This window comes from Dasypus novemcinctus, chromosome 4 (genome assembly GCF_030445035.2).
Source record: "Dasypus novemcinctus isolate mDasNov1 chromosome 4, mDasNov1.1.hap2, whole genome shotgun sequence".
NCBI lineage: Eukaryota > Metazoa > Chordata > Mammalia > Cingulata > Dasypodidae > Dasypus > Dasypus novemcinctus.
In genome coordinates this window covers 97,435,912-97,450,229 of record NC_080676.1, presented here as the reverse complement: position 1 = coordinate 97,450,229, position 14,318 = coordinate 97,435,912, and the positions used below count along the sequence as shown (strand labels likewise).

Here is a 14,318-nt window from a genome sequence, read left to right as displayed (position 1 = left end):
TGTGATGAAAATAACAGCCACTGAGTGTCCACTTTGAAAGGATTGTATAAAGCATGAGACAGTATAACACAGGGAATCCAGTGGTACCTGATGGACTATGGATAACAGGACAAATATGAGAACACTTCTCCTGAACAACAACAAATACATAATGTTGAAATAGGGTCTTAATAGTGATTGTGAGAAAATATGTGAAATGTAAGATATTGCCTATAGTTAGTAGTAATATTTTGACAATGCTCTTCCATGGTTTGTAACCAATGTTTCACAGCAACGCAAGGTGTTGGTGGTGGGGAGATGTATGGGATCCCTGTATGATGATATGCATATTTGTTTGTTTTTTGTAAATTCACAACTTTACTATACATTTATTGTTTATGTATGTTCATGTATGAATGATATACTTCGATAAAATTTTGTTTGAAAAACTTTACCCAGTTTCCTAACCTTTAAGAAATAATCAACCTTTGTAATTTCAGTCGGCTTACAGTGAAAAAGTTTGAAGCTGAATCTATAAACTCAAGGGTATAATAAAAAGAACTTCTTTATTTTCTTAAAGTCAGATTCTGTTGGGTGGTAGAGACAAACTTTTCCACTTTATGGTTATCTGGCCCTCTCCATGAAGTTTGACTTAGCTCGGGGCATGGCACAGGTCTCTGGTCTCGAATTTCCTTAACCAGTGTGGTGGTTTTATAATTCTTCCCATCACTTCAATATCTTTATCTTCCCATATCACTTTTTTCTTCTGCCATATTTATCTGCAATAACCAAATTTAAAATATTTTGTAAATTTATTTTGTAAAATTTATATTCATGAGATAAATTCTGCTATATTTACCTGCAACTACCCCTTTAAAATATTTTGAAATTTTATTTTGTCAATTTTGTATTTACAAGATAAATTCACTCCTTTACCATTTATCTTTCAATATCTTTACCTTCCTATATCACTTTGTTCTTCTACCATATTTACCTGCAACTACCCAACACAAAATAATACAAGAACTCTTTCATTTCCTACAACTGCGCCTTGAGACAAAATTCAGTGTATGAGCTACTAACGAAATCATACAATGATCTGGAGATGAGAGGTAAAACTGCAAAGTTTCCAGCTTTAACTTCTCTCCTTGGCTGCTAATAAAAGGATTTTTCTTTGTTCCTGTCACATGATCTGTAATTCTCCACATACTCTAACATAAATCTTTGTAGTGCTTCTAAATCCACATATTCTCACCACCTTCACTTTTAGTAAATAGCCTCATATCTCACTCCATGGAGAAAATTAATGCCTCATTTATGTTCTTCTTTAAGCTCATATTCAGGTATGTGTAGGTTCAAATATATATTTACCTATCTGGTATGCTTTTCTTTACAATCAAAGGGCACTTCCACAGACTCCTATTCAAGACTAACCTCTGCTCAGGACCCTGTATTGCTCTATTGCCTTCACTGCTCCAACACAAGTGTCCCCTTATAAGTTGGGTGTTCATCCTTTTTTTCTCAATTGAATACTTCCATACAAGATGCATTAGTTTCTTACAGATAATGTAACAAATGACCACAAACTTAGTGGCTTAAAAACAACAAAATTTATTCTCTTACAGTTCTGCTAGTCAGAAGTCTGAAATGATCTTATTTGGCTAAAATCCAGGGTTGTGTTCCTTCCAAGAGTTCTAGGGAAGAATTCATTTCCTTAACTTTTCTGGGTTCCAGAGACTGCCTACATTCCATGACTAAAGTAAGCAGCAAAGTATCCCCCTTCTCTGACTCTAAATCTTCCTCTTCTCTCTTATAAGGACCCATGTGATTAATTTGTAATCCTTCGATGATAATGGATCATCTTCCCAGCTCAAGACTCTTAACTTAATGACATCTGCAAAGTCACTTTTGCCAAACAATGTAAAATAATCACATATTTCTGGGCTTGGGAATTGGGCATCTTTGAAGGGTGTATCATTTGGCCTATGACACAGGCCATCAAGATGCTTGATAATTTCATATTGGAAGTTCAGATTTTGTGTTTATATTGACCTTTTTATGAATTCCAGTTCCATAATATAATATTTCTATGACCTTCATTAAGGTATTAGTTAGCCAAAGGAGTGTTGATGCAAAGTACCAGAAATCTGTTGGCTTCTATATAGGGTATTTTTTGGGGATAAACGCTTACAGTTACAAGGCCCTAAAGAGTTCAACTCAAGGTTAGTTCTTTACCAAATTCTGTTGCCATATGTTGAAGCAAGATAGTGGGCAATGACTGCAAAGGTTCAGCCTTCCTTTTCCCTCTTAAGGCTCCATGGGTCCAGCTTCTTCTGATCTCAACTGTAGGTTGGCATAAGGCTCATCTCTCTTCCTGGGGTTCATTTCTTTCTGGGCTCAATTGCTCTGTTCTCTTCAAAGGGTCAGTAGTAAACTATCAGGCAAATGGCTCACTCATCTCTCTTCCCAGGGCCTCTGCCATGTCTATGGAGCTGTCTCTCTTCCTCTGTGTATCTATTTCCATGTTCTCCTTGAACGATTGTCCATTTATATAGCCCACCAAGGGGGTAGGGAATCGACTCTGAGTTGCCCTAATGATGTGGTCAAATCAAAGCCTTAATCTTTACATAATGTAATGAAAGACATCTCAGTTGAATTTAATACAGTCAAAGAGTATCACACCCAGAGAAACAGACCAGTTTACAAACATAATCAATATTTCTTTTTGGAATTCATAAATAATATAAAACTGCCACAGTTGGGTTACTTAATCTAAGTCTGAGTTTCATTCTAATGTGAAAATAATAGTGATCACCTACTTGTTAGAATTATGTATTCCCACAAAAGGCATATTCAGGTCTCAACCTCTGGTCTTGTCAGTGTGAACTCATTTGCAAATATAACAATTGAAGATATTATTAATTAATGTGTGCCCAAAGGGAATGAGGATGGACCTCAATCCAATATGGCTGAAGTCCTCATAAGCAAAGGAAATAGGACAGAAAGAAAAGAAGCCAAAAGGAGCAGCCAGAAGCTGAAGTCAATGGAATCCCAAGAGAAAGAAGACCACTATGTGTATTGCCATGTGACAGAAAAGACATGGAATCCCACATTTGCCAGCCAGCCAGAAGATACCAAATCAGGGAAGAACCAAGCCTTCTAGCCTCAAAACCCGTGATCCAATAAATTGCTGTTGTTAAGCCACTCCTTACATGGTGATTATTTTAACAGCTAAAAAACTAAAACAGTATCACATATATACTCACAGTAATAAACATATTATAATTTATCTGGGTTAGCAGTGTACCCTTGAATTCCTTCAAATGATAAAATGTTAATTATGATAGACAGTAATTTGATTCTCCCATCCATTTCTCAGTCAGATAGCCCTTCCTCAGTGAATAACTTCAAATATTATTCTAGTTAAGTCTTCTTTTACCCTCGTCTAAGATTAGGTTGGTCTAAGCCTTTCTGTTATCTGTTTTCTAACAGCATCTTAATTATAACTCCCTTTCACATTTTTCTTCCCACCATTGATGAACTAATGTATCCACTGTCCTCCACTCATGCACACACATGCACAGCCAAGCTCCCAGAGTGCTGCTTTTTAACCACCCCAAAGAGTGGTAATGCCTATGCTTCCCCAAAACAGACTGTTGGAAAATAAAATGAGATAATGAATGTGAAAGCAGTTTGAAATCTATGGAGTGCTCTACAAATGTAAGGCACAATAATTAAGGCATATGTGACCATCTAATAATCTGTTCATCCCTGAAAATTGTCTTGGTAATTGAAATCTGACATGTTAAAATTGCTAAATATGAGTATATTTCACCACATTCTTATATACCTATCCTAAACCTTTGCTCTCTACTCTTACCTTTATGACAAAAAGGGAGGTTTCTTTTATTACTTTTTATGGTCTTCTAGAAGAAGATGGTCTGGTTAATCTTTTGGAGTAGAAGAAGAAGAAGGTCTTGGAAGTGATTTCTATGCTTAAATCCAGGGCTCCTCCTGTATATATTACCTCCATAGAAGATAGAGGCTAGAGACCAGAGTACTAAGGTATGCTCCTTGGTCTATGTCTTAGCTGCCACAATATTTCATTGCTCATTCTTATTCCAAATTAAATATGGAACCATGTGGGGTTGCAAAACTGCCTGCAGCATGCCAGTTCTCTGCTCAAATGACCATCTGTCCTTTACAGATCAAGGGTTTCCTTTTTGGCAACATACTGGCTTCCAATTTCCCTATAACAATATTTTACAAGCTACTTATATATATCCTCTGGTTTTCAATCATATCTTCAAGACACCAGTGGCTTTTTAAAACAGAGTGCCAAAATGCCTCTACACACCAATTAGTAGGGTGCCGCCTCTTGGAAAGCCAATTCCATTTAAGTTTCCCAAGCAGGACATAAAGAGGGTTTAAAATTTAGCAAAATCTGAAAAGACCATCAGGTAATAATACTTCAAAGTATATATCAGTAACTTGTCAACACAAATAATAATGTGGCAAGAGAACTAGTTTTTTCCCCACAAATTTTAACCATAGTGTAGAAAGGAAATTTCATAAGCGTCATAATACATCAATTAAGAGCATGAATAAATATTCTTAAAACTATGAGATCCAGAGATTTGCAGATATCTAAGTTATCCATAGAAAAACAGCCTGGAATACAGCCGCAGGAATTCTTTCTTAGGGATTAGTGATCTCAGAACAAGTTACCTGATATCTAAGACTTTCTGCCAGGTGTGTTTGGCTTTTGCACCTGTTATTCTTTCCTTCTATAATGTCCCCTGCCATCTTTCTATCTATTAAATACAACCTTCGTATTCAAGACCATCTTCTTTGTGAAGGCTTTTCTGATAGGTCATTCTCAAGACTTTTCTGCTACGAGTAGGCAATGATTTTGAAAAATGCTGAATGCTACTATGTTCCTGCCCTGGCAGGAAACATAATAGATAATATCTTTATTTTCATGTAGCTTTCATACCAGTGTGGAAGATAAATAGTTTCTTTGTTTGTTTCTTTTAGAAGTGTGTATACATGTGTGATGGTGGTAAGTACTGTGGAGAAAAATTGAGTAAGGGTCCATAGAGTCCCAGTAAATGTTCATAGAGTCCCAGAAGGTGACAGAGAAATCTACTCAAAGAATGTGGTATTTGAAGATAGATTTGAAGACAGGCCTGAGGGAAGATGGCCTAAGGGAAGTTTTGTAAAGAGCTGTGCAGTTAACTGGGGAAGAATATGCCAGATAAAACAAAACAAGGCATATGTGTTCATGTATACTTGGTATACATGAGGGATAACAAGGAAACCAGTGAATGTGGATAAGAATGGTGGAAGTTAGTCAAGGCTCAGATCATTTATAGTCTTGTAGACTGTGATACAGACTTTAAATTTTATTCTGAATGCAATTGGATATTGATCAGCAGAATGACATTATTTTATCTACATTTTTCAAGGATCATTAAAGCTGTGTAATCAGGGACTGGGTGTGTGAAAGTTGAAACCAGATCAGAAGAATTTTATTGAAGGAGCTCTGATTAGATTAGAGATGATGAAATCTTTGTCTATGGTTTCAGAGTAGAAGTCATAATAATGGTCAGATTCTGGATATACTTTCAAAATAAATCCAAAAGCATTGTTCTCAGATCAGATACGAAGTATAAAAGATGTTAAGGAGTCGTGGATAACTGAATTTTTTGGTTCTATGCAACTGAAAAGATGGAATTGCTATTTACTATAATAGAAATCTATCAGATATAAGCAAATGATTTTCTTGGAATAAAGAATGAGTCAGTTAGAAGATGAACAATTTGGAGTAGACACACATTGCTTCAGATGGTATGAAGCTGCCATTTGCTAAGATGGAGAAACTTAAGGGGAATTAGTTCAATTTTAGATATTCAATTGTAGATGACAATTAAGAGGGGGTTAAATCCAGTTGGTACTGGATTTCAAGATAAAAAGGTCTAAGTTGGAATTACACATTTGAAAGTTGTCCATACAAATAAGGTATTTAAAACCATATTGGGGAAGTGGATTTGGTTCAACTGATAGAGCATCTGCCTACCATATGGGAGGTCCAGGGTTCAAACCCAGGGCCTCATGACCCATGTGGTGAATTGGCCCATGCGCGGTGCTGATGCACGCAAAGAGTCTAATAATGAATCAACCTGTTCCAGCTTCACTGAGGTTTTCTTGATTATATTTACTACAAACATATGTGTTTGAAAATAAGATATTTGTTCTTTGTTCAAGTTATCAGAAGAGAAATTTGTTGTTATGGAAAATGATTCCAAGTATATATCTAGAAAATAAAAATGAATGCTCCAAAATATTTTGCACTAAGAAATATCTTGAGAAAGGCTGAACTTTCAGGGAAACTACTTTGCAAGTATGGTGATTGCAAGCGTCTTAAGTATGGATGAAGGGTTACCTTCATAAGCCGTCATAGGTCTTTATTTTAGAAAACAACTAACTTGAGATTATTGATTGGCCAATCATAACTGATGGACTTAATGCCAACTATCATTTTCTCATAATAATTAAACAGATAAAAAATATGAACATGAACTTCCTAAAACAGCTGGAGCTCATCCAAGTAGCCATCTTGGTTACCTTATTCATGATTTGAAATAAGGGATAAATGGAAAGAAAATCTAATTCACATAAGAAAGTAAGACTAGAAATTGCAATTAAAATATATTGATAATAGGATATCTAGTAAGTAAAAAAAATCTGTATAAAATAAAAGATATTTAGAATACAAGGCAGCGTACTTAAAATGTTTATATGTAGTATTTATATATTTAAAATTTAAATATCATGCTTTGATATTGAAATAACCCTAAAGGATAACTTGAGGGGGGAAAAAGGGTATAAATAAATAGAGATAAAAGTGACTATGTAGGAAAATTTTGGCACTTAAGATGAAATAATAACTCAGAAAACACCAACAAGATGAATTTCACTCACTTTATGACTACAGTAGAAATCATTAGTACTTTGACTTTATTCAGCCCAAGGTCAAATTTGGAAGCAGAAAAGTCCTGAATTTGATTCACTAACAATTTTCTCTCAAAAGCTATTTTCTTTTTTTGAAACTTATTCTCTACCTAAAGAGTTCTCTTCTCCCTCCTGGATTCTGAAAGCCACCTATCTTGATTTCCGTTCTTTGTCAACACATTCCTGCTAAGATATTCCCTCTAAGAGTTTCAATTTTAATAAGATTTTATATCATTAAAAAATGTCCATTTACCTAAACTATTATTAAAACTACGCAAGCCAAGAAAATTGAAAAGAGACCGATTAAATAATAATCCCAACACAAATTCACAAATAGTTGCTTTTGCAAATTGTGTACCCTTTAATATCTGACCACATATATACATAATGTTCATATAATTTTGGACTCTGCTTCTTTTTTTTCCATTAATATTAAATTGTAAGATTTTGGATTAATGGATTTATTTTCCACTATTTTGGGAATTATTTTTCATTTCAAAATTTTTAATTGAAGTATATCATTCATACATGAGCATACATAAACAATAAGCATATAGTAAAAGTTTTGACCTTACAAAACAAACACACATATCATTACATAGGGCTTCCATACATTAGCCTTCCACCAGCACCTTGCATTGTTGTTAAATATTTGTCACAAATTCTATATACATTAAGCATCAGGTCCTCCTTCTCAATCAGCATTTTATTTCCTAGTAACCTATATTCTAGAGTTTACCTCCATGAGTTTAGTTATAGTATTTAGTTCATATTAGTGAAGCCATACAATATTTGTCCTTTTATGTCTCAACATAATACCTTCAAGATTCATCCATGTTGTCATATGCATTCAGATTTCCTTTCTTCTTACAGTTGAATAGTATCCCATTGTATGAATATACCACATTTTGTTTATCCATTCATCAATTGTTGGACACTTGAATTTTGGATCACTGGATTCATTTTCCACTAATTTGGTAAATTTTTCAAAAGCTGCATATGGCATCTTAGATATGAAAGACTTTGTTTTGCTTCTGTATTTTTTTAACTCATTAAAAAAAGTTGGTATCAGAAATCTATATGTAGGAACAATTTTCAGGGTTTTATTAATTGTTGTGATGCTACTTTTCAGAAGCTTTGCACCTATTTACAATGTTACCAGTTAATGCATACTAGTTTTATTCCAACCTGATTAGCAGGGGATATTATGTTTGTTAATTTAATAGGTTTTAAACGGTACCTTTTCATTGTTTTAATTTGCAAGGCTTTGATTACTAGATAGTTTGCTCTTTTTGCCAGGTGTTTACTTGCTATTTGGATATGTATTTTTTAATGATTTGTCTACATTTGTTCTTTGTTGTTTTACCTACTGGTATCTTGATGTTATTTACACTAATAACCACTTTTAATGTGTGATGCATTTTACATCAACTCCTTGATTTTCTTATATTTTTTAAATTTGGTTGTGAAAAAAATTATGTGAGATTCCCAAGAACTTTACATTTTTTTGATCATGGCAGGCAGGCACTGGGGTGGTATTTGAAAGGCAGTTAGATTTTTCTGTACTATTCAAAGCACACCAAATAGGCAGCAACCTGGTCTGCTTCATTTCAAGGCAAGCTTTTTCTTTAGCATCACAGGCTGATGCTTTTATGGGTAATGGGCTCCTTTACACAGGTATGGTACATGATGACTCGATAATAAAAGGCATTCTAATGGAAATGTGTATTTAAATTAATGAAGGCACGGAGATAATCTAGCAAAAAGGTGTAGGCTAAAGAACTGGGAAGGAAGGTAATGGTAAGTTTGTAAAACGTAGCTCCTCAAACTAGGTAAGATCAGGAAAAGGTAGGTGATATTCTAATACTTGGAAAATGTAAACAAAATGTAAAAGAATATAACCGTAAGTAGTAAAAGACCTGAAGAAAAATTAAGAAACTATCAAACATTATATATATTATATATATACAACAGTTATTATTGAAAGTTTTTCCCACATTTTTTTTAATAGGGAGGAAGGCAGAGATCAAATAACTCATTAAAGTTCACAGAGCAAGTCAGTGGCAAAATCAACATCTAGCTCATAAATACCTTACTGTTATTTACTTTGCTTACAATTTCACTACCAGGACATGTTAGCCAAGATATTTCACAAGGAAGAGTGGGAGTTAAAATACTTTGGGTGGCTGCAAAAAGGGTGGGAGAAATAACAACTTTAAAAAAAAGAAAAAGAAAAACAATAAACAGTGAGACATTCTTGCAGTGGTTTCGATGGTTTGGCTAATTAGATACTCTATTCCTGTGAAACTTACTTCAGTGAACCTGGTGAATCCCACACAGGCCAAATCCCATAACCAGAAAAATATTGCATTAATATCACTCCTTTGTTCTTTTAATCTGAAGGTAAGATTCATTTTGGTAGTGTTCAGATTTATTATGAAATATTAATTAGTGGTACTGTACTAAATTCATTGGTATTGTGTGGTTTCATGTTTTCCTTTCTTTTCCTTGAGATGCTCATGTAAAGTTATGATAAAAGTAATAAATATATTGTTTGCAAGTTGCCCTTAAAGAGCTGTTAAACTAAAATTAACATCAGAGTAAGCTACATTGAGCAGAATTCTGAATTTAAGTGGAATTGATTTCTGACTCACCTGCTAATGAACACTACCACAATATTCATAAGCATTCTTTCTTCTTTTCTCTGAATTCTTTCTTCCGTTTTCCTTCCATTATTCTTTTACTCCACTTTTTTCTCCCCAGCAGCTCCTAATTTTCCAGTTGAATTAGTATTTCAAAACCTTGATAAAATTCTTACTCAGCCTGGAAAATGGTTTTCAAAATAATATTTTATGTTATTTCACTTGTACCACCACAAAGGTGATTCCACTCACAGGAACCTGGAGTGGAAGTTGAGACAAGAATCAGGGGAATATAAGAGAATTGAAAAAGTTCCAAAAGGAAATAAATGAAGTGGGTCCAAAAAGAACAACACTCTCTTGAATCTTCATTTGATGCCAATAATGTGTGTGTATATGTGTGTGTGTTTCTACTTTCTAATTGCTGGGACTCATTTTATCCCCAAATGCAAATCCCAGGGTGATATAGCTTCATCGTCTCAGTCTCACCCAATTTTCTCAATGAATATAAATGAAAGTGTACTATTACAAACCCAAAGTAAATACCTGGTTGCTTTCCACACTATTACTTCTTTTGGCCTGCAAGAAAATTTGTCAAATCCGGTGCTCTCTCAGGAAGACTCCAAATAAGATCTTCATTTTGAAAAGTTAGGTCTTATGTCTTGAAGGATGTGGTATCAAAGAACGTTAGGTACCAATTCCAAAATAAAGATGGATACATAAGAAAAGGAGAAAAATATCAAATATGCTCTGTTAAAGAAATAAAAAGAGAAAAAAATAAAGATAAAATGAAATTAATACTAAAATTAAGAGTAGATGTTTTCTCAGGAAATGAGATTAAAATGGGCTAAAAGAAAAAGGCAAAATTATGTAAAAAAGAATTATTTGAAGTAGTTTAGCATTACAACCCAAGAAAATTTAAGAGGATACTGGGGAGTATAGAGAAATGTGGTGTATTTAGACAGTTGCTCTTTCACACACTAGAGATATAAATTAGTAATATCAAATAGTTCCAGTGGGTTCTCTTTTCTTTTCAAGTAGCTAATCATTTTCACTTCTGGCTGGGGCTCTCTGACTCCAGAATGAATTTAGAGCAGGTATCGGGACTGTTTCTGGTTACCTGATTGGGTCAAAAGGGGGAAAGAAAATAGTCAATGGTCAATTAAGATGTCTGCTAGTCCAGGGTCATAGTTTAGCTGCATAGATGCAAAACCAGTAGTAAATTTACTGCACCACAGACTTGACATGTTACTATCGGTCACACTACTCAGGAATTATGAAATAGCGCTACTTATTTTGGACCAGGTCTTCCTGCCTGATTTGAGGAAAATACCAGGTCTTCCTGCCCGATTTGAGGAAAACAGAACCTAGGACCATCTTTCAGACTGAACTTGTAACAAGTAGTATAGTATCTGTAATAGGAACTAAGCTAATTAAAAAATAACAATAAGGAAGCAGCTGTGGCTCAAGCAATTGAGCTCCAGTTTACCATATGGAAGACCCCAGTTCGATCCCCAGGACCTCCTGGTAAAAAAGGAAAACACAGCATCACAGACCAGTGCAGAGAGGCACAGGGCCCCTCAGTGCCCCTGCCCATGTGGTGAAGCTCCCAGGCACCAAAAAGATGATGATGCAACCAGATAGAACAAAAAAGAATCCCAGTTCTAGGAAAACAAAATTCTCTAAGTGTTTATCTACCACGATCATACTCTCTTTACCTCCAGTGGTGTACTGAATATATAGACCCCACTTTTCTCACTTGATAATTAAAGGAAATGGACTTAATGAAGACCAAAATCTAGTGAAGATCTAAATTTTGATGAGTTGATGACACTGAGATTTACAACCATAGATTCCTGGGCTTCCATATGTAACATGCTGCCCCTTGGGATTATAGACCCTTTAATAATTATTGCTTTTATCTTTTCATTGGAAATATATAGTAAAATTACCAAATCACAGAAATTTAGCACTCAAATCAAATTGAAGATCATCTAGTCTATCCTAAAACCCTTATAAGAATGAAAGGTGATAAATAAGACTGTATATACAAGTGAGTATACGTATTAGTCAGCCAAAGGGGTGCAGTGCAAAATACCAGAAATCTGTTGGCTTTTATAAAGGGTATTTATTTTGGGTAGAAGCTTACAGTTACCAGGTCATAAAGCATTAAGTTACTTCCCTCACTAGTCTTTGCCATGTGTTGGAGCAAGATGGTTGACAATATCTGCAGCCTTCCTTGGTTCCTCTCTTCCTGGACTTGCCTCTCTCTGGAATCAACTGCTCATTCTCTGGTTTCTGCAGCTGCAAAATATCAGGCAAATGGCTCATCTTTCTTCCCTGTGCTTTTTCTTTTTCCTCTTGACCAAGCTCCTCTTACTTCCTGGGGCTTGAGCTCAAAACTTCAACCTCCCTTCTCTGCGGTGCCATTTCTCTGTGAGTCCCCGCCCCCTTGGTCCTAATGATGTGGCCCAATCAAAGCCTTAATCATTACTTAATCAAGTGAAAGTAAAACCTCTGAATCCAATACACTTTAATATGCACAGAGGAAAAGATGAGTTTACAAATATAACCCAATATTTCTTTTTGGAACTCATCAATAATATCAAACTGCTACAGTACACACATCAGAATTCTTTCTTTTCCATTTTCTTAATGTGTTAATAGACTTGCCTAATTTTTCAAATTTTTCAAATTCAATAAAACATCTTTATAATATGGCACCAGGAAAGCATATTGAAATCACATTATATTATGTGCTTTTCCTGTTCTGTTATTTTTCAGATGCTGTACTTTCTGAACATACCAAGTGGGCATAATAGTTGTCATGCTATGATTTTTCACACCTTCTTAGAATTCATTTATTTAGTCATTTTTCCATTCCACTGAATTAATGAACATTTACTATGTACCAGTAACTCTGCAAGGCATGGGACTGTCAACTATGAACAAGATAATCCTTGCCTTCAAGGGATTTTAGTATTTAACTATAGTGCCTAAAGGATAAGTCTTTCAGAGAAAACAATCATTTTATCTAGTTTTTCTAATAATAAATGTTTATATGACTAAGTAAATCGAAGTGATAATGCTACTTCTTTGGGGCACAGCATTCTTTTATATTGTCTCAACCTCTCATTTCTCTCAGCAAGCTTTCAGGCCAATTTTACCACCAAAACTCATATATCAACCAGGTTTAATGTTATTTTGACTGAGGAGAAACCACACATCCTTCACCTTTTATCGATCAATTGTTAGGAGAGAAAATGTTGGTAAGATGGACATAGTAAAGATAATAAATAATACATTTTAATTTGTGAACAGAAGACATCTGGATGGACATGTGGAAGTAGAATATGTATATACACATAAATTAAAATCAAGAGAGCATGCCCAGGAGAAGTTAGAATGTCAGGAAACAAAGAATAAGAGACAACCTCAAAGCAAGGGAGAATGTTAAAAAATAAATAAATAAGTAATGCAGGCCTCACTTCTATTGGAAAGATGCCAGAAAACTACTCTGAGTAGCAACAGATGGAGGAGCTTGATGAATGATGCTCAGGGCCCTAGCTTCATCCACAGAGGTCATAGAGGCTTATTGATGATCCAGGAGAGATAAAAGGGCTGGGGAAAAGAATTATAGCACCAGTGTCCCCAGACTCATCTGATTACAGAATCAGAGTCTCTATCATTCTCTGGATTACTTATCCAATTGTAGCTACAGTGGTCTTATTCATAATCCTTGAATTGTTAATTTAATTGTATACAAAAGAAAAAACAGTAGAAATTAAAATGTATATAATTCTGAAAGTTCTAGGGTGAGGAATCAGCAAATAAAAATTTTGTTTCCCTTGGACAAAGCTACTGCAAAAGTCAGAAACTCAGAGCAGCTCTTCCAAGACCTGAATTATCTGGTCAGGAAAGTCCTAGGTATTTCATATTTGAGGGAGAGACAGGCTATACTTTTCACATGGAAAACTGCAGCATCAGACCTATTTTTTTCTCTAAGTCCTTGATGATTTCTTTCATTTAATTTCCCATGAGTTTTATGGGATATTCTTAGATAGGCTTCAGCTATTGAGTATAAGCAATGAAAAAATAAGCATAGATTTTAGTAACCCTTATTGTGACCATTGTTAAGTGTCCCTGAACGATATAGATGCATTTTTATGAAAAGGGACATTTGTTAGATTTCTTCAAGAAGGCACTGACTTTTTTTTTCAAAAAAAAATTTTGTTCTTATTTACCTCTATATGTAATATTTTGCCAAGCTTGAATTTTCTAGTTAAGATTATCAAAAGTCATCAAACAGGAGAAAACATGTATAAAATGTAGGGAATTTTACCCTTATAACAACATGATGACTATTTATATTGTTTGAACTATTTGGAGCAACTGTGCCAAGAAAGCTAAAGTATAACATCAAGAAAATTAAGTAAAGCAAATTATAGTTTTAAATAGTTTTTCCAATCAATGTATTTGCATAAACTCAAAAGGGTAAAATATGGGCAATTCCTATTCGGTATTAATTGAAGAGTAGAAAGTGATGTTAGATATTATAGATTAAATGTCCCACTTCTTCTCCAGTATCTCTGGAAGATGACCACAAAGCTGATAATCATTTCGGGCATGTAGGGTAGTGTTTTGTGGCAAGTCCTACCTTTGCCTCCTTGGACAACTTTGGACAAA

The 14,318-nt window shown here is 34.6% G+C and overlaps 1 long non-coding RNA gene across 1 annotated transcript; it reads right to left on the bottom strand.

The window, feature by feature from the left end:
- Positions 1 to 573: 573 nt before the first annotated feature.
- On the bottom strand, positions 574 to 10,886 carry LOC101421525 (uncharacterized). The gene is made up of 3 exons (XR_188264.2): positions 10,179 to 10,886; positions 9,648 to 9,816; positions 574 to 758 (listed from the first exon to the last, which is right to left on the bottom strand). It is a non-coding gene; the product is annotated as an uncharacterized lncRNA (long non-coding RNA).
- Positions 10,887 to 14,318: the final 3,432 nt, after the last annotated feature.